This window comes from Oncorhynchus masou, chromosome 12, assembly GCF_036934945.1.
Source record: "Oncorhynchus masou masou isolate Uvic2021 chromosome 12, UVic_Omas_1.1, whole genome shotgun sequence".
Classification (NCBI taxonomy): Eukaryota; Metazoa; Chordata; class Actinopteri; order Salmoniformes; family Salmonidae; genus Oncorhynchus; species Oncorhynchus masou.
This window is the reverse complement of record NC_088223.1, coordinates 84,559,506-84,585,429: the sequence shown is the minus strand read 5'-3', so window position 1 is coordinate 84,585,429 and position 25,924 is coordinate 84,559,506. Positions and strand designations below refer to the sequence as shown.

Genomic DNA, 25,924 nt, shown 5'->3' with positions numbered 1-25,924 from the left:
TGACCCCTTTTACACAGGCCATCATTTTTATGGCAGAATAATTCCCTGCTAACATTTTAGGATGCGAGTTAGGGTCACGGGATAAAAAGCCTGGTAAACACTTTCTGCCATAGTAAGCAATTTACCTGAAGAAAAAAAAGACAATTTATATAAGTCTGACCTCTGATACTTTGGCTCTCTAGAGGATACTGGAAAAAATATGCTTCTTGGTTTTACATCAAGACAATAATTATTTTACAAATAAACATCCCTTCCCTATTTTTCAAACACACCCGTGTGTATACACACAAATACACACACACACTCACACACACGCTCTCTTTCTCCTTCACTTCCCCCCTCTCTCTCCAAAAATGCAAATGAGAGGCTTCTGCCTATCAAACAGCTGCTTTCCCCATGGCAACCGATGGATTTTGTCCCTGTGATAAGCTTGGAGAATATTTCTGGCATAATATAACAAAAAGACAAACTGTACAGTATATTGGCACAAATGGTCAGAACAAATATTCCATAGGCCATTCAACAACTTCTGTACACTTAGTTACTAGATCTGTTGTTGTCAGACTTTGTAAGCCAGTCCATCCTTGATTGCATCAACCTCCAAGCAGTTAGCATTCCTACAACAGCATCTTGTCAACCTGGATCCTTATACATGTCACTATCTGTGCTTCAGACAAAGAGACCCTGTTTAGGGGAGAGTTCCCAGACAGGTTTTTCGTCATGAATCTGGTTCTGGAGGCAGCTCTTCAGTGGTCACTAATAAAGTCATAATGTCTTATTTTAAACCCAACCCTATCCTTAACCCTAACCTTAACCACACTGCTAACCCTAATGCCTAATCATAACCTTACATACAGTGCCTTGCGAAAGTATTCGGCCCCCTTGAACTTTGCGACCTTTTGCCACATTTCAGGCTTCAAACATAAAGATATAAAACTGTATTTTTTGTGAAGAATCAACAACAAGTGGGACACAATCATGAAGTGGAACGACATTTATTGGATATTTCAAACTTTTTTAACAAATCAAAAACTGAAAAATTGGGCATGCAAAATTATTCAGCCCCTTTACTTTCAGTGCAGCAAACTCTCTCCAGAAGTTCAGTGAGGATCTCAGAATGATCCAATGTTGACCTAAATGACTAATGATGATAAATACAATCCACCTGTGTGTAATCAAGTCTCCTTATAAATAAACCTGCACTGTGATAGTCTCAGAGGTCCGTTAAAAGCGCAGAGAGCATCATGAAGAACAAGGAACACACCAGGCAGGTCCGAGATACTGTTGTGAAGAAGTTTAAAGCTTTTTGGATACAAAAAGATTTCCCAAGCTTTAAACATCCCAAGGAGCACTGTGCAAGCGATAATATTGAAATGGAAGGAGTATCAGACCACTGTAAATCTACCAAGACCTGGGCGTCCCTCTAAACTTTCAGCTCATACAAGGAGAAGACTGATCAGAGATGCAGCCAAGAGGCCCATGATCACTCTGGATGAACTGCAGAGATCTACATTTACATTACATTTAAGTCATTTAGCAGACGCTCTTATCCAGAGCGACTTACAAATTGGTGAATTCACCTTCTGACATCCAGTGGAACAGCCACTTTACAATAGTGCATCTAAATCATTAAGGGGGAGGGGGAGGGGGGGGGTGAGAAGGATTACTTATCCTATCCTAGGTATTCCTTGAAGAGGTGGGGTTTCAGGTGTCTCCGGAAGGTGGTGATTGACTCCGCTGTCCTGGCGTCGTGAGGGAGTTTGTTCCACCATTGGGGGGACAGAGAAGATGGAAGATGGTTAAGGGAAGATGGACAGGGAAGATGGTTAAAATTGATGGGAAGATGGATGGAGCCAAATACAGGACCATTCTGGAAGAAAACCTGATGGAGTCTGCAAAAGACCTGAGACTGGGACGGAGATTTGTCTTCCAAGAAGACAATGATCCAAAACATAAAGCAAAATCTACAATGGAATGGTTCAAAAATAAACATATCCAGGTGTTAGAATGGCCAAGTCAAAGTCCAGACCTGAATCCAATCGAGAATCTGTGGAAAGAACTGAAAACTGCTGTTCACAAATGCTCTCCATCCAACCTCACTGAGGTCGAGCTGTTTTGCAAGGAGGAATGGGAAAACATTTCAGTCTCTCGATGTGCAAAACTGATAGAGACATACCCCAAGCGACTTACAGTTGTAATCGCAGCAAAAGGTGGAGCTACAAAGTATTAACTTAAGGGGGCTGAATAATTTTGCACGCCCAATTTTTCAGTTTTTGATTTGTTAAAAAAGTTTGAAATATCCAATAAATGTCGTTCCACTTCATGATTGTGTCCCACTTGTTGTTGATTCTTCACAAAAAAATACAGTTTTATATCTTTATGTTTGAAGCCTGAAATGTGGCAAAGTTCAAGGGGACTGAATACTTTCACAAGGCACTGTACATTTTTACAATATAGCCAATTTTTACTCGCTCAGTTCTGCCTCCAGGACAAGACTCATCCCAAAAAACGTCAACCACTGGAGGCAAGCTGAGTTAGCTATAACCTTATGGTGGCAGATGGTGATGGAGATGGGCCTTGGCACAGAGGCTTGAAAGGGGCCCTCTCAATGGGGCATCTGCCACACATCCACACCGTTTCCTGTACCGCACCACCCTCTGGAAGCCTTGGGGAGGCAGGTCACCGTGGCCTCATGATGAGGGGCAAGAAGTAGGCCGAACCGGATGGTGGGGGTGGAGGGTGTGGAACGGTGTGTTTCCCCTCACTTAAATTAGGTCACGTTGGAAGCTGTGTATTTGTCATGTATGACAAGCCTATTAATCATAGGAAGGGTTGTGTCAGAGCCTCAGGGGCCCCAGGGGCCCCATGGGCCAGCTCTGAAGGTGGGATGTCCCTCTGGATTCCTTAGCCTTGCATTTTGTCCCTTCTCTCTTCTGCTCACTCCTCCCAGGTGTTTTTCTAGGAAGTTATTCTCCTCATATCCCATCAGTGTACCCAAGTCACACTCTCTCCTACTCTCTTCTGCTCACTCCTCCCAGGTGTTTATCTAGGAAGTTATTCTACTCATATTCCATCAGTGTACCCAAGTCACACTCTCTTCTACTCTCTCTCTCTGTCCGTCTCCTCTCCGATTCTGTCTCGTCGGCTGTTTTTACAATGTCTCCTGCTGTAGTATTGTAGACTTTGCTATAATATTTACTGGAGTTTTGTGGACATGACTGTAGTATACTGTAGCATTTACAGTTTACTATAGTATAGATACTGTAGTAAGAAACAAACTGTAGTACATAATTTAGTAATCACTGTAGTGTTTTTGCAGAATGTCGTATACTGTAGTATTTACTGTAGTACTTTTTAAAGATATTACTGTAGTACTTACTATAGTGTTTTTGTTTTATTATCTTTGTCCTTGAGGAAACCTACTAGACAAAATATTCAAAGTGCAAATATCAGTTAAAGCTTCTGCTCTTTTTTTACCTTTATTTAACCAGGCAAGTCAGTTAAGAACACATTTTTATTTTCAATGATGGCCTGGGAACAGTGGGTTAAGTGCCTGTTCGCAACCTTCCGGTTACTAGTCCAACGCTCTTTCCACTAGGCTACCCTGCCGCCCCTTCTGCTCTTTTCTATAACCTGTAGGTAGGTAGGTCTGAACAGAGAGTTCAGAGCTTCTGCTCTTTTCTATAACCTGTAGGTAGGTAGGTCTGAACAGAGAGTTCAGAGCTTCTGCTCTTTTCTCTAACCTGTAGGTAGGTAGGTCTGAACAGAGAGTTCAGAGCTTCTGCTCTTTTCTATAACTGTCGTGTTTCTCTGGTCTGTAGTATACTGTAGTATTTACTGTAGTGTTTCTCTGGTCTGTAGTATACTGTAGCATTACCTGTAGTGTTTCTCTGGTCTGTAGTACACTGTAGTATTTACTGTCGTGTTTCTCCGGTCTGAAGTATACTGTAGTATTTACTGTAGTGTTTCTCTGGTCTGTAGTATACTGTAGTATTTGCTGTAGTATTCTACAATATTCTATAGTAAGTACTACACATGATCAAGGTATACTACAGTGTGTAGTACAGTATTCTATAGAATACTACAGTTTACTACAGAATTTTATAGTAAGTACTGTAGTATTCTTTCATGTGGGTGCCTTCTGACAGTCAGAGGCTCCTGGCTTTCTCCTGAGCTCTGACTAGCAATCTCTAACCCACATAGTGTGTCTGGAACATGGTGATGGGGTAGGGGTGTGGATGGAGAAGCCTGTCTGACAGGGGATCTGACCAAACAGAGGGGGTTCAAGTTTCTGTAGAAGAGTGCTGGAACACAACAATACAAAACTAAGACATAGTCAGGTGTTTCATTTCAATGTGTAGTCTGTCTGTGAGAACATCTGCCTCTGCTTATGGACATGTGGGTGGTTGTATACATAGCTATATGCAATTTGTATGTGTGGGCACATGTTGACACAGAATGTGGGTGTTTGAGAGCTAAGCATTAGCAGACCTATGTGTACAGTATGAACATGTGAGAGTGTGTGGGTGCATCTGCGTGGTCTGTGTATTCGGCCTGGGGGTTAGGTGTATGCATCAGTGCGTGCCTGCGTGCCTGCGTGTGTGCGTGCGTGCGTGCGCGTGTGTGTACGTGTGTGTGTGTGTGGTTGGGGCAAGAGTTTACCTTAGTTCATATCAAACAATATGTGGTCCGTGCACATGGGTGGGACGGAATTGTTTTTCATTACTCATCATGTGTTTTGTTAAGATATATATTGCTCTTGTTTTCCTGTAGAGGGAAAACATCCCTCTCTGTGGCCCTCCAAATGGTAGGCCATTTACATAGTGTATTATTCTCTTTGATAGCCATGTTGTTTATATTATGGAAAATAGCCTCAAATACATTCTGTATTCAGAGAATGGGCCTACAGTAAGTGAGCTATATTTTGAGCTATGCAAACTCTGTGGACACAGGCCCATTGTAAATTAAGGGACATTACTGAGAAAGATCCAATTTATAAAAACATAAACAAGAGACCCCAGAAAAACACAGTCATTATTCACAACAACTATGGGTATTAGAAAGTCCATGGTGATGGTGGTGGGCCACAGTTGGCTGTGCAGAGGGGGCCCCGTTCGGCTGTGCAGAGAGCTGCTGATGATGATGATGAAGCACACATGACTCCACTGAGGGGGATCTGGCTGTCTGGTTTGTCTACTGATAGCCCTGTATACAGTATGTATGCATAAGTAGGTGGACAACCCTTCAAATGAGTGGATTTGGCTATTTCAGCCACACCCGTTGCTGACAGGTGTATAAAATTGAGCTCACAGCCATGCAATCTCCATAGACAAACATTGGCAGTAGAATGGCCTTACTGAAGATCTCAGTGACTTTCAACGTGGCACCGTCATAGGATGCCACCTTTCCAACAAGTCACTTCGTTAAATTTCAACCCTGCTTGAGCTGCCCTGTTCAACTGTAAGTGCTTTTATTATGATGTGGAAACGTCAGTGGTGAAGTGATAGGCCACACAAGCTCACAGAACGGGATTGTCTGTCCTCGGTTGCAACACTCTCTACCGAGTTCTAAACGGCCTCTGGAAGCAACGTCAGCACAAGAACTGTTTGTCATATATTCTACATATTTCAGTGTGATTCCACAGTCATATATCTGGACGTGTTTGAAACACCAGAAATAAAGACAATATTTATGATGACAGTCCTGCCAGTTCCCTGCAGATGTGTGGCGCGTGTGAGGAGCTGAGGAACGAGCTCCCTGCAGATGTGTGGCACGTGTGAGGAGCTGAGGAACGAGCTCCCTGCAGATGAGTGGCGCGTGTCAGGAGCTGAGGAACGAGCTCCCTGCAGATGTGTGGCGCGTGTGAGGAGCTGAGGAACGAGCTCCCTGCAGATGAGTGGCGCGTGTCAGGAGCTGAGGAACGAGCTCCCTGCAGATGTGTGGCGCGTGTGAGGAGCTGAGGAACGAGCTCCCTGCAGATGTGGGGCGTGTGAGGAGCTGAGGAACGAGCTCCCTGCAGATGTGTGGCGTGTCAGGAGCTGAGGAACGAGCTCGCTGCAGATGTGTGGCGCGTGTGAGGAGCTGAGGAACGAGCTCCCTGCAGGTGTGGAGCGTGTGAGTAGCTGAGGAACAGGCTCCCTGCAGATATGTGGCGTGTGTGAGGAGCTGGCCTTATTTCTGTTACAGTAATGATCTCCCATCATATGTAACATCGATAGGTTAAGGCTAATACAGGATTCTAGAATTTTCCCTATACCCATCAGGAGGTTGCCACAACCTAGCCTATTAATTAAAGTTCAAGGTCAAGAGAATTTTGAGTAATCACAGTGACTGTCAGTGGCACATTCAATATCGCTTTGCACACTCTTGCCTGCATCTAGCTGATCTAGGGTGTAAGCATTAGTCCAACAGATGGATATTATTGTTTCTATTGGCCATATCCAGCTTTGTTTATCCCTGTTTCGTTCCGTTTGCTTCTGTTTAATAAATATTTTCCAACAGAATTGGCAGAATGAACACCTCTGATCACACGCAAACACAGTTCAATTTCATATCAGCGACATAAAAACAACATGATCACTTTGCTCTTTGCATATATAATTCCTTCTCACAACTATCTATGGGCTCTCCTCCTCTCACCTTTTCCCTTCACTTGTGGACTTCAGTGCACAACACATCAGCTGTCTGACCAGACATAAAAAAAACATTCCAAGCCAAACCTTCATATCATGACCGGTAACCTCAACATACAGCCTACATCGTTGTCAGGTCATAGTTAATATACTTGAACTAACGCGTTAGTATCCCCCTACAATTATACAGTACAGTGTACAGTCAGAAAGCAGTTTAGCAGTTACAGCGGTGGGCCCTGGTGGCAATAAATGTATAAAACCAAAAGCTTACCTTGACTTGGAAGAGTTCCAGTGTTGGATAGCCAGCTAGCTAACATAGCATCCCTCTCTATTTGAGCCGGGTGTTTGAGTAGGATAAACTAGGTAGCTGCATTCCCTAGCTAAGTGGAAGTGAAAGTTTAAAAGAAAATACAAGCAAATATAGCTAGCTCTCTATCTCTTTTTGTCTCTCTCTCCCTCTTGCTTCTCCTTAATATTGGAAGAAATTAATTTGTTTAAAACTGTGAAGCAATTGTCTTTCTCTTTCTTTGAGTCAACTACTCACCACATTTTATGCACTGCAGTGCTAGCTACCTTTAGCATATGGTTTAAGTACCAGATTCATTCTCTGGTCCTTTGATTGGGTGGACAACATGTCAGTTCATATTGCAAGTGCTCTGATAGGTTGAAGGATGTCCTTACTGTGTAAGTCTATGGAAGAGGGTGAGAACCTTGAGCCTCCTAGGTTTTGAATTGAAGTCAATGTAGCCAGACACAAGCTAGCTGTCCTCTGGCTACACCATGGTGTTACCCTACAGAGTGCTGCTGAAGCTACTGTATACCATCATTGCAAAGCAATGTGTTTTAATAGATTGTTTGGTGACATGTGTATATATTTAGTATAGTTTTATCTAAAAAGCCTAACTTTTTTAATGTTTCACAATTTTAATTTATATGAAATTCACTGAGGAGGATGGTCCTCCTTTTCCTCCTCTGAGGAGCTTCCACTGGTAAAGTGTATTGTATAGACAGGGAATCCTGGTCTCACTCTCCGTCTACACATCCTCAGACCCATGCAGCAGCAATGCTCACACATGGTGGCTGGTTATTGTTTTATTGGTGTGTGTGTGTGTGTGCACGCGTGTCTATGTTTGTGTGTATGTGCAAGTGTGTGCTTGTGTGTACCATTCTCTGTGCGTGTGTGTTTGCATGCCTGCCTCTCTGCCCGTGTCTGTGTGTGTGTCAGATAAAGTGAAACCATTCTCAGAGAGGTAAATGTTTGAACAGTGACTCCAGTGCTTTACAGGAGGCAGGCTCATTTAGTCCCAGTCCCAGATGTAGCCAGCTGGGGGAGAGGGGTGGCCACACCAGTCCCTCCTGGACGTGACCACCTCCCTGTTCTGTCTATCTGCTGGCTGCTGGCTGCTGTGTGGCTGATGAAGCTCATAAAGCTACAGCAATGCAGTTCCTGCCCTTCTCTGTTCCTGTATGTTCACACAGTGCAAATGGTCCGGGTAGCCATTTGATTACCTGTTCAGGAGTCTTATGGTTTGAGAAGACTTTTTGACCTAGACTTGGCACTCCGGTACCGCTTGCCGTGCGGTACCAGAGAGAACAGTCTATGACTGGGGTGGCTGGGGTCTTTGACAATTTTTAGGGCCTTCCTCTGACACCGGCTGGTGTAGAGGTCCTGGATGGCAGGCAGCTTGGCCCCAGTGATGTACTGGGCCGTACGCACTACCCTCTGTTGTGCCTTGCGGTCGGAGGACGAGCAGTAGGATGCTCTCAATGTTGCAGCTGTAGAACCTTTTGAGGATCTGAGGACCCATGCCAAATCTTTTGGTCTCCTGAGGGGGAATAGGTTTTGTCATGCACTCTTAACGACTGTCTTGGTGTGTTTGGACCAAGATAGTTTGTTGGTGATGTGGACACCAAGGAACTTGAAGCTCTCAACCTGCTACACTACAGCCCTATCGATGAGAATGGAGGTGTGCTCTGTCATCCTTTTCCTGTAGTTCACAATCATCTCCTTTGTCTTGATTACGTTGAGGGATAGGATGTTATTCTGGCACCTGCCGGACAGATCTCTGACCTCCTCCCTATAGGCTCTCGTCGTTGTCGGTGATCAGGCCTACCACTGTTGAGTCATCTGTTTCCTTAATGATGATGTTGGAGTCGTGCCTGGCCATGCAGTTGTGGGTGAACAGGGAGGACAGGAGGGGACTGAGCACGCACCCCTGAGGGACACCAGTGTTGAAAATTAGCGTGGCAGATGTGTTGCTACCTACCTACCTGCCCATCAGGAAGTCCAGGATCCAGTTGCAGAGGGAAGTGTTTAGTCCCAGGATCCTTAGCTTAGTGATGAGCTTTGAGGGCACTATAGTGTTGAACACTGAGCTGTAGTCATTGAATAGCATTCTCACATAGGTGTCCAGGTGGGAAAGGGCAGTGTGGAGTGCACTAGATATTGCATCATCTTTACGTTTCTTTCAACCAGTTGTGTATGACTAAATGTCAATCTTTGCTGTATATGTGTCCTATTGGGACCTACTCGGCTATACCTGTATGTCTGGCATGTGGCCTAACATACAGGAGGATCAGTAAGGTATCCTGTCAGGTTGAATTGACCACACAGCTATTTAGCTACAGTCCTACTGTAGTTAAGCTGCAGTACTATTGTAGGTGTCATTAGATATCTTCTGACTGCTTGGTCATTGAACACAGTGGGCCTCGTGTGTACATCCCTGAACACCCATATCATTTGTCTGTTCTGTGTTTGTACTAATTTCTCTCCATGCATGGGCGGACTGCCTGGCGTCCCACGTAGATAAATGCACGTTTACAAGTATTTTTTTTCCTCCACCAGGCATGATGATGAAATAGAAAGCAACGGAATTCAAACACAGAATTATAGCTACGTGAAAGACTACCACATTATTATACACAGTGGCATAAACATCTCTGAACAGCTGTGGCTAAATGTATTGACCACTTTACTGCGTTGTTTACTGAGGCAGTATTCACTGCTTTGCTCTCTGTTTGCTATAGCAACATTAAGGTATCTAAACGTTAGATCTGTCAGATGGCAGGACGAGTGGAGAGGGAGGAGGTAGCTCGGCAGCTCCAGGCTATCATCATCAAACTCGCTCTGGTGCCAAGCCCTGTTTGTCACAGCCGAGACACACAGTTCAAATAAAGGGCCATTTCAATACAGAATCAAATGAAAAGGGGAGAAACTGTGATAGCTCAGATTATTCATAAGCAAACACGTTTTTTCCCCTTCAGTTATTTCAATGATCACGTTCCCTGGCATGAGAAGTCAACGTGCCGCTTTCTCGCTCTCTCTCTCTCTCGCTCTCTCTTCTCTTTCCTTCTCTCTCTTCCCTTCTCTCTCTCGTTCTTACATGCCACTCAGCCTCCACCAGTGAGACATTTCTGCCATCTAGAGGACAATTTTTATTTTATTTTTATTTCACCTTTATTTAACCAGGTAGGCTAGTTGAGAACAAGTTCTCATTGACAACTGCAACCTAGCCAAGATAAAGCAAAGCAGTGCGAGACAAACAACAACCCAGAGTTACACATGGAATAAAAAAGTGTACAGTCAATAACACAATATAAAAAAAGAAAGTCTATATACAGTGTGTGCAAATGGTGTGAGGAGATAAGACAATAAATAGGCCATAGTAGCGAAGTAATTACAATTTAGCATTAACACTGGAGTGATAGATGAGCAGATGATGATGTGCAAGTAGAAATACTGGTGTGCAAAAGAGCAGCAAAGTAAATAAAAACAATATGGGGATAAGGTAGGTAGATTGGATGGGCTATTTACAGATGGGCTATGTACAGCTGCAGCGATCGGTAAGCTGCTCTGACAGCTGATGCTTAAATTTAGAGAGGGAAATATAAGTCTCCAGCTTCAGTGATTTTTGCAATTCGTTCCAGTCATTGGCAGCAGAGAACTCTACAATACCATGTGCAGTGCTGTCATCCCAGTGGCAAAGCAAGGAAGGAGCCTCTCTCAAACCTTGTTCTTAATTTCAATCACTAATTTTACAGGGTCTCTATTTTATTGATGACAGATCTTCATATCTACTAATGTCTTTGGTGATATTTTAATGCCCAGTAGAGAAATTGACTTTAGTGAACAAGCGGACCAACAGGTAGTCTCCAAATACAGATGTGGGTGCATTCTCTCTGATCCATCTGTGCTCATCTCATTGAACATACAGATATGGGTGCATTCTCTCTGTTCCATCTGTGCTCATCTCACTGAACATACAGATATGGGTGCATTCTCTCTGCTCCATCTGTGCTCATCTCAATGTACATACAGATGTGGGTGCATTCTCTCTGTTCCATCTGTGCTCATCTCAATGAACATACAGATATGGGTGCATTCTCTCTGTTCCATCTGTGCTAATCTCAATGAACATACAGATATGGGTGCATTCTCTCTGTTCCATCTGTGCTCATCTCAATGAACATACAGATATGGGTGCATTCTCTCTGTTCCATCTGTGCTCATCTCAATGAAGATACGTTGTGATTCTGGCCTTTTCTTTTCTTCCACTTTGCTCATCTCTGTGTTGCTCATTGTGTCGCACCATCTGTTTTCCTGTTTTCCTTGTTTTCCTGCAGTCTCTTGCTCAGAGTGGCTGACGGGTGTTCAAGCAACAATTTGGGTTTAATTATGTGAGCTATCGGTGTTCACAAAGTGTAATTATACATAAAGTCTGCAGGGAAGGACTTTTATCAGCCAAAATACAGTAATTATAGATAATGTAGGATCTTCTTAAAGAACATACTTTTAAATTGGATGTTGCATGGATGATGGAGTCAGACGTGGGTAAATGTACAGTCTTGTGTAAATCCAAAGAGCGCATTCACTCCCAGCGCTCCAACTTTAGTTGCATCACTACATCATAACTTTAGTAGCATCACTACATCATAACTTTAGTAGCATCACTACATCATAACTTTAGTAGCATCACTACATCATAACTTTAGTAGCATCACTACATCATAACTTTAGTAGTATCACTACATCATAACTTGAGTAGCATCACTACCTCATAACTTTAGTAGTATCACTACATCATAGCTTTAGTAGCATCACTACATCATAACTTTAGTAGCATCACTACATCATAACTTTAGTAGTATCACTACATCATAACTTTACTAGTATCACTACATCATAACTTTACTAGCATCACTACATCATAACTTTAGTAGCATCACTACATCATAACTTTAGTAGCATCACTACATCATAACTTGAGTAGCATCACTACATCATAACTTGAGTAGCATCACTACATCATAACTTGAGTAGTATCACTACATCATAACTTGAGTAGCATCACTACATCATAACTTTAGTATCACTACATCATAGCTTTAGTAGTATCACTACATCATAACTTGAGTAGCATCACTACATCATAACTTGAGTAGCATCACTACATCATAACTTCAGTAGCATCACTACATCATAGCTTTAGTAGCATCACTACATCATAACTTCACTAGCATCACTACATCATAACTTTAGTAGTATCACTACATCATAACTTTAGTAGCATCACTACATCATAACTTTAGTAGCATCACTACACCATAACTTTACTAGCATCACTACATCATAACTTTAGTAGCATCACTACATCATAACTTTAGTAGCATCACTACATCATAACTTTAGTAGCATCACTACATAACTTTAGTAGCATCACTACATCATAACTTTAGTAGCATCACTACATCATAACTTTAGTAGCATCACTACATCATAACTTTAGTAGTCCACAGTTCTTAGAAGTCAAGTAACACAAGTTTCATTGCATTGTAGATGGATTGACAATCAAATGTTTCGTTCGTAACCCCATCAATGTAAAAGCTGATGAATTTGACACTGTTATTCCTTCACAGGTCAACGGGTTGGGCACCTGTTCAGTAGCAACTGTTGGACTGAGAGGAGAGTGAAGGTCTAGCTGTTAACTGTTACTGCAGGCTTCATGAACAGGGCAGAAATGTAATTTGTTCCTCTGGATGTGTGAGCAGCATGTTCAAAGGGTATAGACTCTATTTTGAGTCCCCTGCTGCCATTACGTTGTAATCACGGTGACAAGCTGACTGAGATGTGTTGCCTTCTGCTTCTATACTGAGAGCTGCTCCTCCGTACTTCTTCTTCTTCCTCATCAAAGCTCAGGGATGTGGCTCGGCTCTCCCGCTGTGATTCATATTCTCTCCGCCTCGCCGATCCATCATGATCGGCCCGCTCTGCTTTGATCAATATCTGACTGACCGTGACATGTGTGACATTCATCTTTGCCTGCTACATGAAACAGCTGCCTTTCCTGTTCACACAAAGGCCCCGTGAAGACCGGCTCATTTTTACCCATGATGCAGTTCTCCTGAGAGTTAGACCTGTGGCCTTGTTAACCTCAGCGATCACCTTTCTAGTCAAAGACCGGAGACATAGACATGACGTTCATGTTGAATTGCACAAATGTTGAAGTGCACAAAAGCGATCGACTTGACTTGTCATGCGTTCAATTCAAGTCTCTTTGAGACGACTTTAGAACACAATCAAAGAAAATGTCTTCAAACTTGAAAATGTCCCCATTTGTTTTTCCCCACTGGGCACAGACGCTGATTCAACATCTATTCCACATTGGTTTATCGTAATTTCATTGAAATGTCGTGGAAACGATGTTGATTCAACCAGTGTGTGCCCAGTGGGTCATGTTATACAAAAGCAGTGAAATATACAGAGGTTAATGCATATTACTCAAAATGGTGGGTCGACCTATTGTTAGAGTGCACCATATATTCCTGACCCTGACACATTATTCAGAGTAAAATGTTACTCTCATATGGGGATATTCCACAGTTTTCCCACTCCCCTATCCTTGTATGTTCATTATGAAAGTGGAACAGTCGCCAACGTTTACAAGGACATCATATATTATTTAATGATTATTTTCACCATGAAAAGGAATCAATCAATCAACCGAGGCAAGTTAATTTACTGACAGGAACAACATTGCTGAAGTCTACATTTTCTTGATTAGATGGGTTTAAATCCATTTATACAGTACATTTGGGAAGTAGTCAGACCCCTTATTCTAAAACGGCTTAAAAAAAAATAATTCCCCTCAACAATCTACACACAATACCCCATAAGACTAAGCAAAACCAGGTTTTTACATATTGATTGGACATGATTTGCAAAGGCAAACAACTGTCTATATACAGTCCCACAGATGACACTCCGTGTCAGAGCAAAAACCAAGCCATGAGGTCAAAGCAATTGTCCGTAGCGCTCCGAGACAGGATTGTGTCGAGGCACAGATCTGGGAAAGGGTACCAAAAAATGTCTGCATCATTGAAGGTCCCCAAGAACACAGTGGCATCCAGCATTCTTAGATGGAAGAAGTTTGGAAACACCAAGACTCCTTCTTAGATCTGGCCGAACTGAGCAATCCGGGGAGAAGGGCCTTGGTCAGAGAGGTGACCAAAAACCTGATGGTCACTCTGACAGAGCTCCAGATTTCCTCTGTGGAGATGGGAGAACCTTCCATAAGGACAACCATCTCTGCAGCACTCCAGCAATCAGGCCTTTGTGGTAGAGTGACCAGAAAGAAGCCACTCCTCAGTAAAAGACACATGACAGCCCACTTGGAGTTTGCCAAAAGGCACCTTAAAGGCTCTCAGATCATGAGAAACAAGATGATCTGTTCTGAAGAAACCAAGACCAAAGTCTTTGGCCTGAATGCCAAGCGTCACGTCTGGAGGAAACCGGGCACCATCCCTACAGTGAAGCATGGTGGTGGCAGCATAATACTGTGGGGATGTTGGCAATGCCAGGGACTGGGAGACCAATCAGGGTCGAGGGAAAGATGAACGGAGCAAAGTACAGAGAGATCCTTGATGAAAGCCTGCTCCAGAGTGCTCAGGACATCAGACTAGGACAAAGGTTAAAATTCCAACAGGACAACAACCCTAGCACACAGCCAAGGCAACGCAGGATTGGCTTCGGGGTCAAGTCTCTGAATGTCCTTGAGTGGCCCAGTCAGAGCCCGGACTTGAACCCGATCTAACATCTCTGGAGAGACCTGAAAATAGCTGTGCAGCAACACTCCCCATCCAACCTGACAGAGCTTGAGAGGATCAGCAGAGAAGAACGGGAGAAACTCCCCAAATACAGGTGTGCCAAGCCTGTAGAGTCATACCCAAGCTGCAATCGCTGCCAAAGATGCTTCAACAAAGTACTGAGTAAAGGGTCTGAATACTTATGCAAATGTGATATTTCCTGTTTTCGCTTTGTCATTATGGTGTATTGTGTGTAGATGGATGAGGGGGAAAAAATATTTTATAAATTTTAGAATAAAGCTGTAACGTAACAAAATGTGGAAAAAGTCAAGGGGTCTGAATACTTTCCGAATGTACCATATGTAAGGGATAAAATCAACAGAGACTATGCGTTCTATGGAAAATAATGAACGACGTGGAAGGTGTGTTCCACGATGCGCTAATCTTCCACAGAGTTGCATTATTTTCCTGAGAATGCCTAGAGCCACGAGTTGATAGTCCCTTTTATACCATAGCTATAATTTAATTCATTTGCCACAAGAAATGTGTTCATTTTCAGCTAGAAATGTGTTCAAAATGCACTGAAGTAGCTAACAGGTTTACTAGATAGCAAAAGTAGTTGCCTTGGTAACCAATCAAACAGACTTTCTAGTTTTGCTAACCAAACTATCAATCCTAGCTTGATATTATGAAAATCAAATTCAATAATGCCAATAATGTTTTCAATTTGACTTCTGCTTTGAAAAGCAGCTCAAAGATAGAACTTGTAAAAAATTAAATATAGCCATTGAATTCTACCGTGCAAACATATCGTGCGTTACAGGGAAATAATGCATGCTATAGAATGCCCTTCAAGCCAATCAGAAATGAGTATTCAACAAGGCCATGGTATAAATAGAGATGAAGTGTGAGAGGCTTGTATCCACTCTATTCTGTTGTGCTCTGACATGATGGCTGATGTGTGATGTGTGATGGCTGATGGCTGATGGGTGCAGACAGGCTTTCAACACTGTCAACAGGAGTTCAGGAATTCTGAAGGACATTTCCCAGATTGTTGTGCGTGTTTTGAGAGACGATCAATACAAGACATTTCTGCAGGTGGTGAGAGCTAGCCATGTTACTAGACTGCAGTAGGTTACATTCCCTTCCTCTGAGAGCTCCCTGGAGTGCACACGGAAACCCTCTTAGTGGAACACATTTGCGTGCTACAGCGCCCCCTGTCAGACACGTCTGGGAATAACACTCCTCTAGTTTGACCTCTCTGCCCTGAGCAGTCTGCCTGAGCCCCCTCCCAAGTCCCTCAGATGTGTTTACAGATCAACCCGGCCAAGTGGGCATGATTTGGAGCTGTGTTGAGATAGCTAATTTACACAAAGCACAGCTCCAATCCATCATGTGCTCCAGTGTTTTCACACCGGCCGGTTTGCGAGACAGCTCTGTTCCCCAGCTCTGAGAGAAGTCAGGGTTTGCCAAGAAGCTGCATAGCTTGTAAAGCATTGAAATATCACAGTCGTCCTTCTTCATTTTGTCTGCCAGCAGTTTGCGGCACCCACGAAATTGCTTCGCCTCAACCTTCAAAGGGAATTGTCCCTCTGTGTGCCTTTTGCTGAAAGATTGTGAGGCTTGAATGTCATTTGATGTTGCCCTACAGTTTGTGAAAGGGAGCAGGGAGTCAAGAAAATTAGAAGGTATTCCAGGTTCTGTAGCAAGTGGTGCATTGCTGCAACTCGGGGAAGGAGGGAGGGAGTGTGGGGTAGAGAGAGGAAAGGGTGGTTGCTGCAGACACACTGTTGCTAGGAAACACTTGTGGCTTCTCCTCTTCTCTCTTTGTCTCCTTGAAGAACAAACTGACTGAAAGAAGCAGCCAGAGTGAAATGTCACTCGAATCATTCCAAGGAGTTTGGGGAATGTGGTGCATGTATCCATTTAAGTACAAACATTTATCAAAAGATACTCTTTGAGCCAACGTACCCCCGTCTCTGCCCAGGGGGAAGTCTTCGTTTAAGGCACTGGCTGAGAGCTAGAGATGTAGGATCTTAATTTGAGCCAGTTTGCTACAGCAGGAAAATAATCCTCCAGCAACAGTTCATGTGAATTATTGTGTGGATTATAATTAATGGACATTTTTGAAGGGTTTGATACATTTTTCGTTAGTGCAAATCAGGTCTGAAATTTCAAAGTGGAACTATAGAAGCCTTTTTAAAACTCAGATACATTACAAGTTTGCATTTCCTGCTATGCAGGGAAATTCTCAGCAAATTAAGATCCACAGCTCAATATATTCCTTCCTCTCCCCTCTTTTATCCATCTCTCTGTCTAATTCCTTGCCATATGGTATATCAGCATAATGCCCGTGCAGATATTTGATTATCAAAGCCGCCCGGCAGAAAGGCTATGCTCTCTCTGCCACCTCCCCTCCCACTACAGTACATTAAGATTCAGAGTGTGTCGCCACACCACCAGCGGTCTGGTCCAGTCCTATAATTCCCACAGGGAAGAGAAGGCGACTCTAGCAACCAGGCCTAACAGCCTGACCGGTGCTGTACTGTTGGACACACTGGTCATCAAAGAGGTTCTGTACAGAACCCATCACGGTGTATGTCCACGTGCCAGCATATGAATGTCCAAATTATACTAGGGTAAAATAATTGTATTGATTGACTGTCGTTGCCTTGTGTGCTTGCTTAAAGCTAATTATCTTAAACTAGATGCTGGGCTGATGCTGGGTGCAAATGAGCTTGAGAATAATGCATTTTTTATCTTGTTAAGTGGATTCTCTGACAGGGTCATGCAGCGGTGAGAGGTACTCACAAATCTCACAGGCTTCCATCCATACTAATGCTGACGTGGCACGGTCACATGCAAAACTGAATTATTACAGGATAAAACATATCATTTTGAGATAAGATTATTCTGTAATGGTACTGAAGGAGAAAAGTACGGTTTTGTTTCTGATGCCATGCAGGAAGAGGGCAAGATGAAGCTGAGGATGAGGATGGCAACGACAAAGATAACAATGGCATTATGGTAATGGCATTGATCTTGTAAGGTTAGCCTGATTAGAGTAGTGGATGTAGGAGCAATAATACAGTGAAGAAGAGACCTCTTCAGGAGAGAAAGACCGGCAGGGGGATGTGTTTTTTAAAGGCCAATATCAATATTGACTGTGGTGGAACGTCCTGTGTGGTGAAACGTTTTACACAGTCTGTTCTTTGTGTTGACCTCACTACACCCACACAACTCCTTTAGAAGACCTGGATACACTTTACTATCAATACCGAGTTCTACATGTTGGCTATAAAGTAAGTATGAGATATTATCTGAGATAAATCTACTTGAGAATGTATTCAGTCTTCTATTTCATTAGTTATTACAAATGTTACCTGTAAACATTCAAAAAATCAATCTCTTTTTCGGTCATAATTTTGCAGGTTTTGGAGTGCCAGTCCAAACTGTCAGAATGCTGTTGAGAATATCCTTTATTTTTGCATGCTGTAAGTATATCATAAATACAGGCTACTTCAACAGTATGTTAGAGCATTCACCATGTACCATGGAAGAGGGGTTGCATTTAAAAGTGCATTTCAATAAAAATAAAAAACAATACCACACTCAGCCTCTTCCACAACAACTTTGTAAGTAGAGAGCCTTATTAAGGGCCTGCAAATGCATGTGCACACAATGCTTGGGGTTTCAGCAGCTTATTGGTGGAATCACTGTATGAGCATTTACAATGTTTCAGACAACATTAGATTCCTTACATCTAAAAGGGGTCTATGTTCTCGATGGCAGAGAGGCTCTGAAGGACTGTTGAGCAACATACAGACAGCAACCATCTTATTGGGCTCTTCTACTGTCTGTCATGGTTCTCCATATAATACAATAAGACACTCTGCCATGTAAATACATCTGTTGTCTAAGTGTCCCTGAACAGTGTCCCTGAACAGTGTCCCTGGTTGTATAAAAACTACCAGTGAGTGCAACCTAACCTAACGACAAGTCCATGTGGACCTGCATGTGCAAGTGCAGTTAGTTGTGTCTGTGTTGTTTGTTCATGTCAGGCTTGTCTGGGTATTCCATTAGAATTGAATTGATCTACAAATACAAACACCACTGCACTTGCTTTTTCTTGAGGTTACCATGGTGTCGTGTGTGCCAAATTGCTTTCCGCAAGGCCTGATTACGCCTTAGTGATAAGCAGTTCATTTAAATTACAAGGTCCGGCCTGCGTGTTCAGGTGCCAGGCAGACCAATTTGACATTCATTGTGGTGTTGAGGGAAATAAAGTTAATGAAGTATGAAGTTCAAACACTGATGATCCAGCCTGCTGGTCAGAATACCCATAACCACACAACCTTTAACCTGTATGAGGTTAGGAATAATTATGATAATCCTCATTATATGATTTTACCTGTGATTGCCTAAGGCACATAAATCAATCAAATGTCTATTCCATGTTGGTTCCACAAAATGTCATTGAAATGTGCTTGTTGTGTAATCCTAGATTCAGATCATTCAGGCGAGAAAAAACATCACCCAAATAGGCCAGTCGCACGAGAAACTAGTCATCATGCAAGCGGTCAGACAAATGAAAATTATGGTCAGTAAAGACAACTTTAAGCTCATCTCTCAATTTAAAAAAACGTAGCAATACTTTGCCCCTTGATAACCAGCGCACTTCTGTATGTTGTAAAAGCGTTACGTGGTTGCTGCCCATATCATTGCATAGTGCAGAAAATACACGAGAGTTCAGGGGCCTTGCTTTAACAAAGTTAAACATTTTCCTTTTAGTGTCCAAAACGTCTTTCAAGCTGTCAGGCATTCCCTTGGCAGCAAGAGCCTCTTGGTCGATGCTGTAGTGGACCCAAGTGGCGTCAGGAGCAACTGTATGCACGCGGACTCCACTATGTCTCCCTGTCATGGCTTTTGCGCCATCAGTACAGATACCAACATGGACAGCAGCTACGTTTGGCTACATATGGACCGTTCGTGGATTTCCCACGAGAGAGTAACGGTTAATGTGATTGGATGTTACTTATTTGACTAGGCAACCTGTATTTGACATTGTGTTATTATTTCGATGAACACTAAAAGGTTTAATTTTATTTTTGGCAGTGAAGCGAGGCTACTCAGACAAGAAAAAAACCTCACCCAATTGTGTAGCCCCGGTTGACCTTGTATAGCCCCGGTTAACCTTGTATAGCCCCGGTTGACCTTGTATAGCCCCGGTTAACCTTGTATAGCCCCGGACTGTTTGAAAATATGAAGGAAAAAAATTGCTTTCAAAAAAATAATAATTGTGAATCACATTATTATTTCTCGTACCCCGACAGCATTGCACGTACCCCTGGGGATACCAGGTCTGTGCCAATGGTGACAGTTATTCTTACTGGGGTCCGACACATTACAGACATTACAGACAAAAATACATACATTTAAAAAACATTTGAAACAATTTAGAATGTAGATATTACAGAATACAACTAAAGATTTCCATTTAAAGAGGAATATATTTTTTATGTTTTCTCTCACAGAGACGGTGAAGGCCTCCACAAGGCAGTGGAGGTGGTGTGTGATGATTACGGTATTGTCAGGGCCCCCTTCTTAGGTATCCTGGGGGGGGGGCGTGGTTGGTATCCTGTGTGATGGCATTAAACTCTAACTCTAACTTCATACTGTATGGTGTATACTTGTAGCTTCATTGCGGTAGATCTCACATTCAGTGACAACCACACAGGAGACCCGTAACTCAAGGATGCTCCTACACCATGACTGTGAGAGATTGAACAGCACTAACTAATGATTATAACGTGTCTCCATGATCTAGTAGCATGTAATGGTGCATTAGGTAGGCCTATGTACTACCCAGGCTGTTGTCTCACTATAGAGGAAGTAACGAGTGATTTGGAGGGATTAGCCAAACCACTGGTGCAGGGCTGAGATTACACTGAACTCCCCTTTGACACTTGGACCTGGCTGTTCTTAAAATCCCATCAAAGACAGCTAACACATGAGGATCTGGCCGTCATTAAGGCCGCAGCCATGCGTCTGCATTAGCCATCTGCATCCTGGCCTGAAAAGCAGCAGTGCAGGAACAGCTAAACAACATTATTCTGCTCCTTGCTACCTCTAATTGAACTGCGGTATGAGAGGAACACATGTTCTGTCAGATCCTTTCATCTGTGTGCAATCTGTAGATTGGTTTACGCATCACAGGGAACAAACTATCTCTAAGCTGACTAGAAGGCAGTGTGGATTCCATGGCTTCCTAATGTGTGTTAGCCTGAGTGCCAGTCTGTTTGTTACCATGAATGTGCCTGCCAGCTGTTCTCCCCATGCTCTGAGAACGCGCCCTGGAATACCATCCGGGCCCATGGATTTGCGGTTGTTGACCTAATGAAAGACCCGAGTCCTCTCGCTCGGTGACAGCCCTCACACCCAGCTCGAAGTTGTTGTTGTCAAATCATGCATAAAATGCATTGAGTTAGTCTGGTAGAGAGGCATCGTTGGGCTGATCATGGTTGGGTCTTCCTTTGTAATCCGTAATGGACTGTAGCCGCTGCCACATCAAATGATGACTCTGCGGAGGTCATAGCGGGCCTTCTTGTACTTATTCCTGTCTTCGGCCGTAGCATCAGGGTTGTCGGAGATAGCTCTGCGTGTGGTAGCCCTGCTCACCTATGTTACAATGCTGTTCATTGACTACAGCTCAGCATTCAACAACATTATCCCCTCCACCAAGCTTAGGACTTTGGGTCTGAACACCTCCCTCTGCAACTGGATCATGGAATTTCTGACAGGCGGTGAGGGTAGACAACATCACCTCCACCACGCTGACCCTTAACATAGGGGACCCACAGGAGTGTGTACTTAGTCCCCTCCTGTACTCCCTGTTCACTCATACTGTGTGGCCATACACGACTCCAACAACACCATCAAGTTCGCTGACAACATAACGGTGGTAGGTCTGATCACTGGCGACAATGAGTCAGCCTACAGGGAGGAGGTCAGTGACCTTACAGTGTGGTGCGGAGCAACAACCTCTCCCTCAACGTCAGCAAGACCAAGGAGCTGATTGTGGACTACAGGAAACAGGGTGGCGAACACGCCCCCATCCACATTGACGGGGCGGCAGTGGAGCAGGTAGACAGCTTCAAGTTCCTCAGTGTCCAAATCACTAAAGACTTCAAATGGTCCAAACACACATGCACAGTTGTGAAGAAGGCACAGGTTTCTTCCCCTCAGGAGGTTGAAAAGGTTTGGCATGGGCCCTCAGATCCTGAAAAGGTTCTACAGCTGTACCATTGAGAGCATATTGACTGGCTGAATCACTGCTTGATATGGCAATAGCACAGCCCTCCATCGCTTGGTGCAACAGAGGGTTGTGAGGACATCTCAGTACATCACTGGGGCCGAGCTCCCTGCCATCCAGGAACTCTATATCAGGCGGTGTGAAAAGAAGGCCCAGAAAATCGTAAAAGACTCCGACCACCAAAGCCATAGACTATTTTCTCAGCTGCTGCATGACAAGAGGTACCGGTGCATCAAGTCTGACACCAACAGGCTCTTGAACAGTTTCTATCACCTAGCAATACGACTGATAAATAGCAAACAAAATAGCTAGACAGACTATAGCTAGACAGACAGACTAGACAGACTATAGCTAGACAGACAAACTATAGCTAGACAGACAGACTAGACAGACTATAGCTAGACAGACTATAGCTAGTCAGACTATAGCTCGACAGACTATAGCTAGACAGACTATAGCTAGACAGACAGACTAGACAGACTATAGCTAGACAGACAAACTATAGCTAGACAGACAGACTAGACAGACTATAGCTAGACAGACAGACTATAGCTAGACAGACAGACGAGACAGACTATAGCTAGACAGACTATAGCTAGTCAGACTATAGCTCGACAGACAGACTATAGCTATACAGACAGACTAGACAGACTATAGCTAGACAGACAGACTATAGCTAGACAGACAGACTATAGCTAGACAGACAGACTATAGCTAGACAGACAGACGAGACAGACTATAGCTAGACAGACTATAGCTAGTCAGACTATAGCTCGACAGACAGACTAGACAGACTATAGCTAGTCAGACTATAGCTCGACAGACAGACTATAGCTAGACAGACAGACTATAGCTAGACAGACAGACGAGACAGACTATAGCTAGACAGACTATAGCTAGTCAGACTATAGCTAGACAGACAGACTAGACAGACTATAGCTAGACAGACTATAGCTAGACAGACAGACTATCGCTAGACAGACAGACTAGACAGACTATCTGAGTTAACCTTGTCGTATCTTTTATTGACCTTTTTTCAGTATTTCAGTATTTTCAGTATTTGTCTGAATGCACACTCACAGGGCCCTACACACACACATTGTCACTCCGACACACAAATACTCACTCCATCATTTGCTTCCTCACACGTAATTTGCACATACATTTATACTGACTCTACACACCCACCCACATACAAGCTGCTGCTACTCTGTTTAACTTATATGCTCTACCCTAGTCCCCTTACCCCTAAACATATCTACCTCCATCACTCCAGTATCCCTGTCCCCTTACCCCTAAACATATCTACCTCCCTCACTCCAGTATCCCTGCACATGTAAATATGCTATTGGAACTGACTTTTTAAATATTTCCTGTATATATTATGCTTACTTACTTTATTGTGTATTTCATATTTCTTATTCTTATTTCTATAGTTAGTTTATAGTTTTTTTTGTTTTTTTCTAGTAATACATTGTTATAGATTATTGCATTGTTGGGTTTTGAGTTCGGAAGAAAGGCATTTCATTGTACTTGTGCATGTGACATTAAAACTTGAAACTATCATGCCACTTCCTTGTTACTCCTTGTCATACCAAACATGTTTGGCTTCAGAATGACAATAAAATAGTTGGCAAGAGCACAAACAGATCTGGGACTAAATAGGGGTTGTTCATATTATTATAAATTTAAGCTTTGTCATAACCAGGGTCTGATGTGCAAGGAGCCAATTCAAGTCTTCAGTTCTTCAGACAATAACCTACCAAGGGACTGCGGTTGAAAATTAGCCTGCTGGCAAAACCAGCACTTTTACTGAAACGTGGATTCAAGTGCACTGTCCCTTTAAAAATAAACTCAAACTCAAGGTTACTCATCATGACAGCGTGGTTCACCGAACCATCTCCCTTACATTACCAGTATTTTCTTCGTTGGTATGTCAGAGTACTATGTGAACATCCATCCATAGACCTACATGGGGCCCATCTCTCAGGGCGAGGCCCTGGGCTACCTGATGCCCCTACAGAAGCTCTTCTCTGGCATCACCTCACACATGGAGTTACAGATATGTGACTGCTCAGACCCATCACCAAACATCTGATACACTCCTGGCTCCGACCCATCACCATACATCTGATACACTCCTGGCTCCGACCCATCAACATATATCTGATACACTCCTGGCTCCGACCCATCACCATACATCTGATACACTCCTGGCTCCGACCCATCACCATACATCTGATACACTCCTGGCTCCGACCCATCCCATCACCATACATCTGATACACTCCTGGCTCCGACCCATCACCATACATACATCTGATACACTCCTGGCTCCAACCCATCACCGTACATCTGATACACTCCTGGCTCCGACCCATCACCATACATCTGATACACTCCTGGCTCCGACCCATCACCATACATCTGATACACTCCTGGCTCCAACCCAACTCTCTACATCTGATACACTCCTGGCTCCGACCCATCACCATACATCTGATACACTCCTGGCTCCGACCCATCACCAAACATCTGATACACTCCTGGCTCCGACCCATCACCATATATCTGATACACTCCTGGCTCCGACCCATCACCATACATCTGATACACTCCTGGCTCCGACCCATCACCATACATCTGATACACTCCTGGCTCCAACCCTTCACCATACATCTGATACACTCCTGGCTCCAACCCATCACCGTACATCTGATACACTCCTGGCTCCGACCCATCACCATACATCTGATACACTCCTGGCTCCGACCAATCACCATACATCTGATACACTCCTGGCTCCGACCCATCTCCGTACATCTGATACACTCCTGGCTCCGACCCATCTCCGTACATCTGATACACTCCTGGCTCCGACCCATCTCCGTACATCTGATACACTCCAGGCTCCGACCCATCTCCGTACATCTGATACACTCCAGGCTCCGACCCATCTCCGTACATCTGATACACTCCAGGCTCCGACCCATCACCATACATCTGATACACTCCTGGCTCCGACCCATCTCCGTACATCTGATACACTCCAGGCTCCGACCCATCTCCGTACATCTGATACACTCCTAGCACACGTGACAGGCCTCTATAGACTGAGGCTAAAGCCACAGATACTGATGTTTTGTACTCCTCGATACCACTCTTTAAAAACTGAAATATGCCAGATACACACTTTTTCAGATACCCAAATACTGATGACCTAATCGGTGATGACAGAAACCTCTCTTCACCCAGTGACTTTGACCACATCCCTGGCACCATAATTTGGGAGAACGGGCTCGTGGCAATGACAGGAGCAGCTTCAGTGGAATGGAATGAAATACATCAAACACATGGTTTCCAGGTGTTTGATGCCATTCCATTTGCTCCGTTATTATGTGCCGTTCTCCCCTCAGCAGCCTCCACTGTATGGACTAGTCTTGTATTCGTCTCTATGGTCCTCCCATGTGAGTGAATAGGCCTGCACAATTGCAATTCTCCTTTGCACCAACAGAGAGCACTAAATAACAAAATGTTCCAAGATGCAGTATTCCTAATGTACCACAAGATGACGCTACATCTCAACACAAACCATCAGTCTGAACAGTTTCACAAAAATAGGTCACCCATGGCAACATCATTGAAAGTATGTTAATTTTAATTTACTTTTTTACCCTTATTTAAATAGGAAAATTAGTTAAAAACAAATTCTTATTTACAATGACAGCCTACCCCAGCCAAACCCTAAGGGGAGACTCTGGGCCAATTGTGTGCTGCCCTATGGGACTTCCAATCACGGCCAGTTGTGATACAGCCTGGAATCAAACCGGGGTCTGTAGTGATGCCTCTAGCACTGAGATGCAGCACCTTAGACCGCTGCGCTACTCGGGAGCAATGG

The 25,924-nt window shown here is 43.6% G+C and overlaps 1 long non-coding RNA gene across 1 annotated transcript; it reads left to right on the top strand.

Annotated features, from left to right (window-relative positions):
* The first annotated feature begins 17,935 nt into the window (after nt 1–17,935).
* Nucleotides 17,936–20,387, top strand: LOC135549236 (uncharacterized). Its single transcript, XR_010456967.1, has 3 exons — nt 17,936–18,016; nt 18,146–18,208; nt 20,249–20,387. It is a non-coding gene; the product is annotated as an uncharacterized LOC135549236 (long non-coding RNA).
* Nucleotides 20,388–25,924: the final 5,537 nt, after the last annotated feature.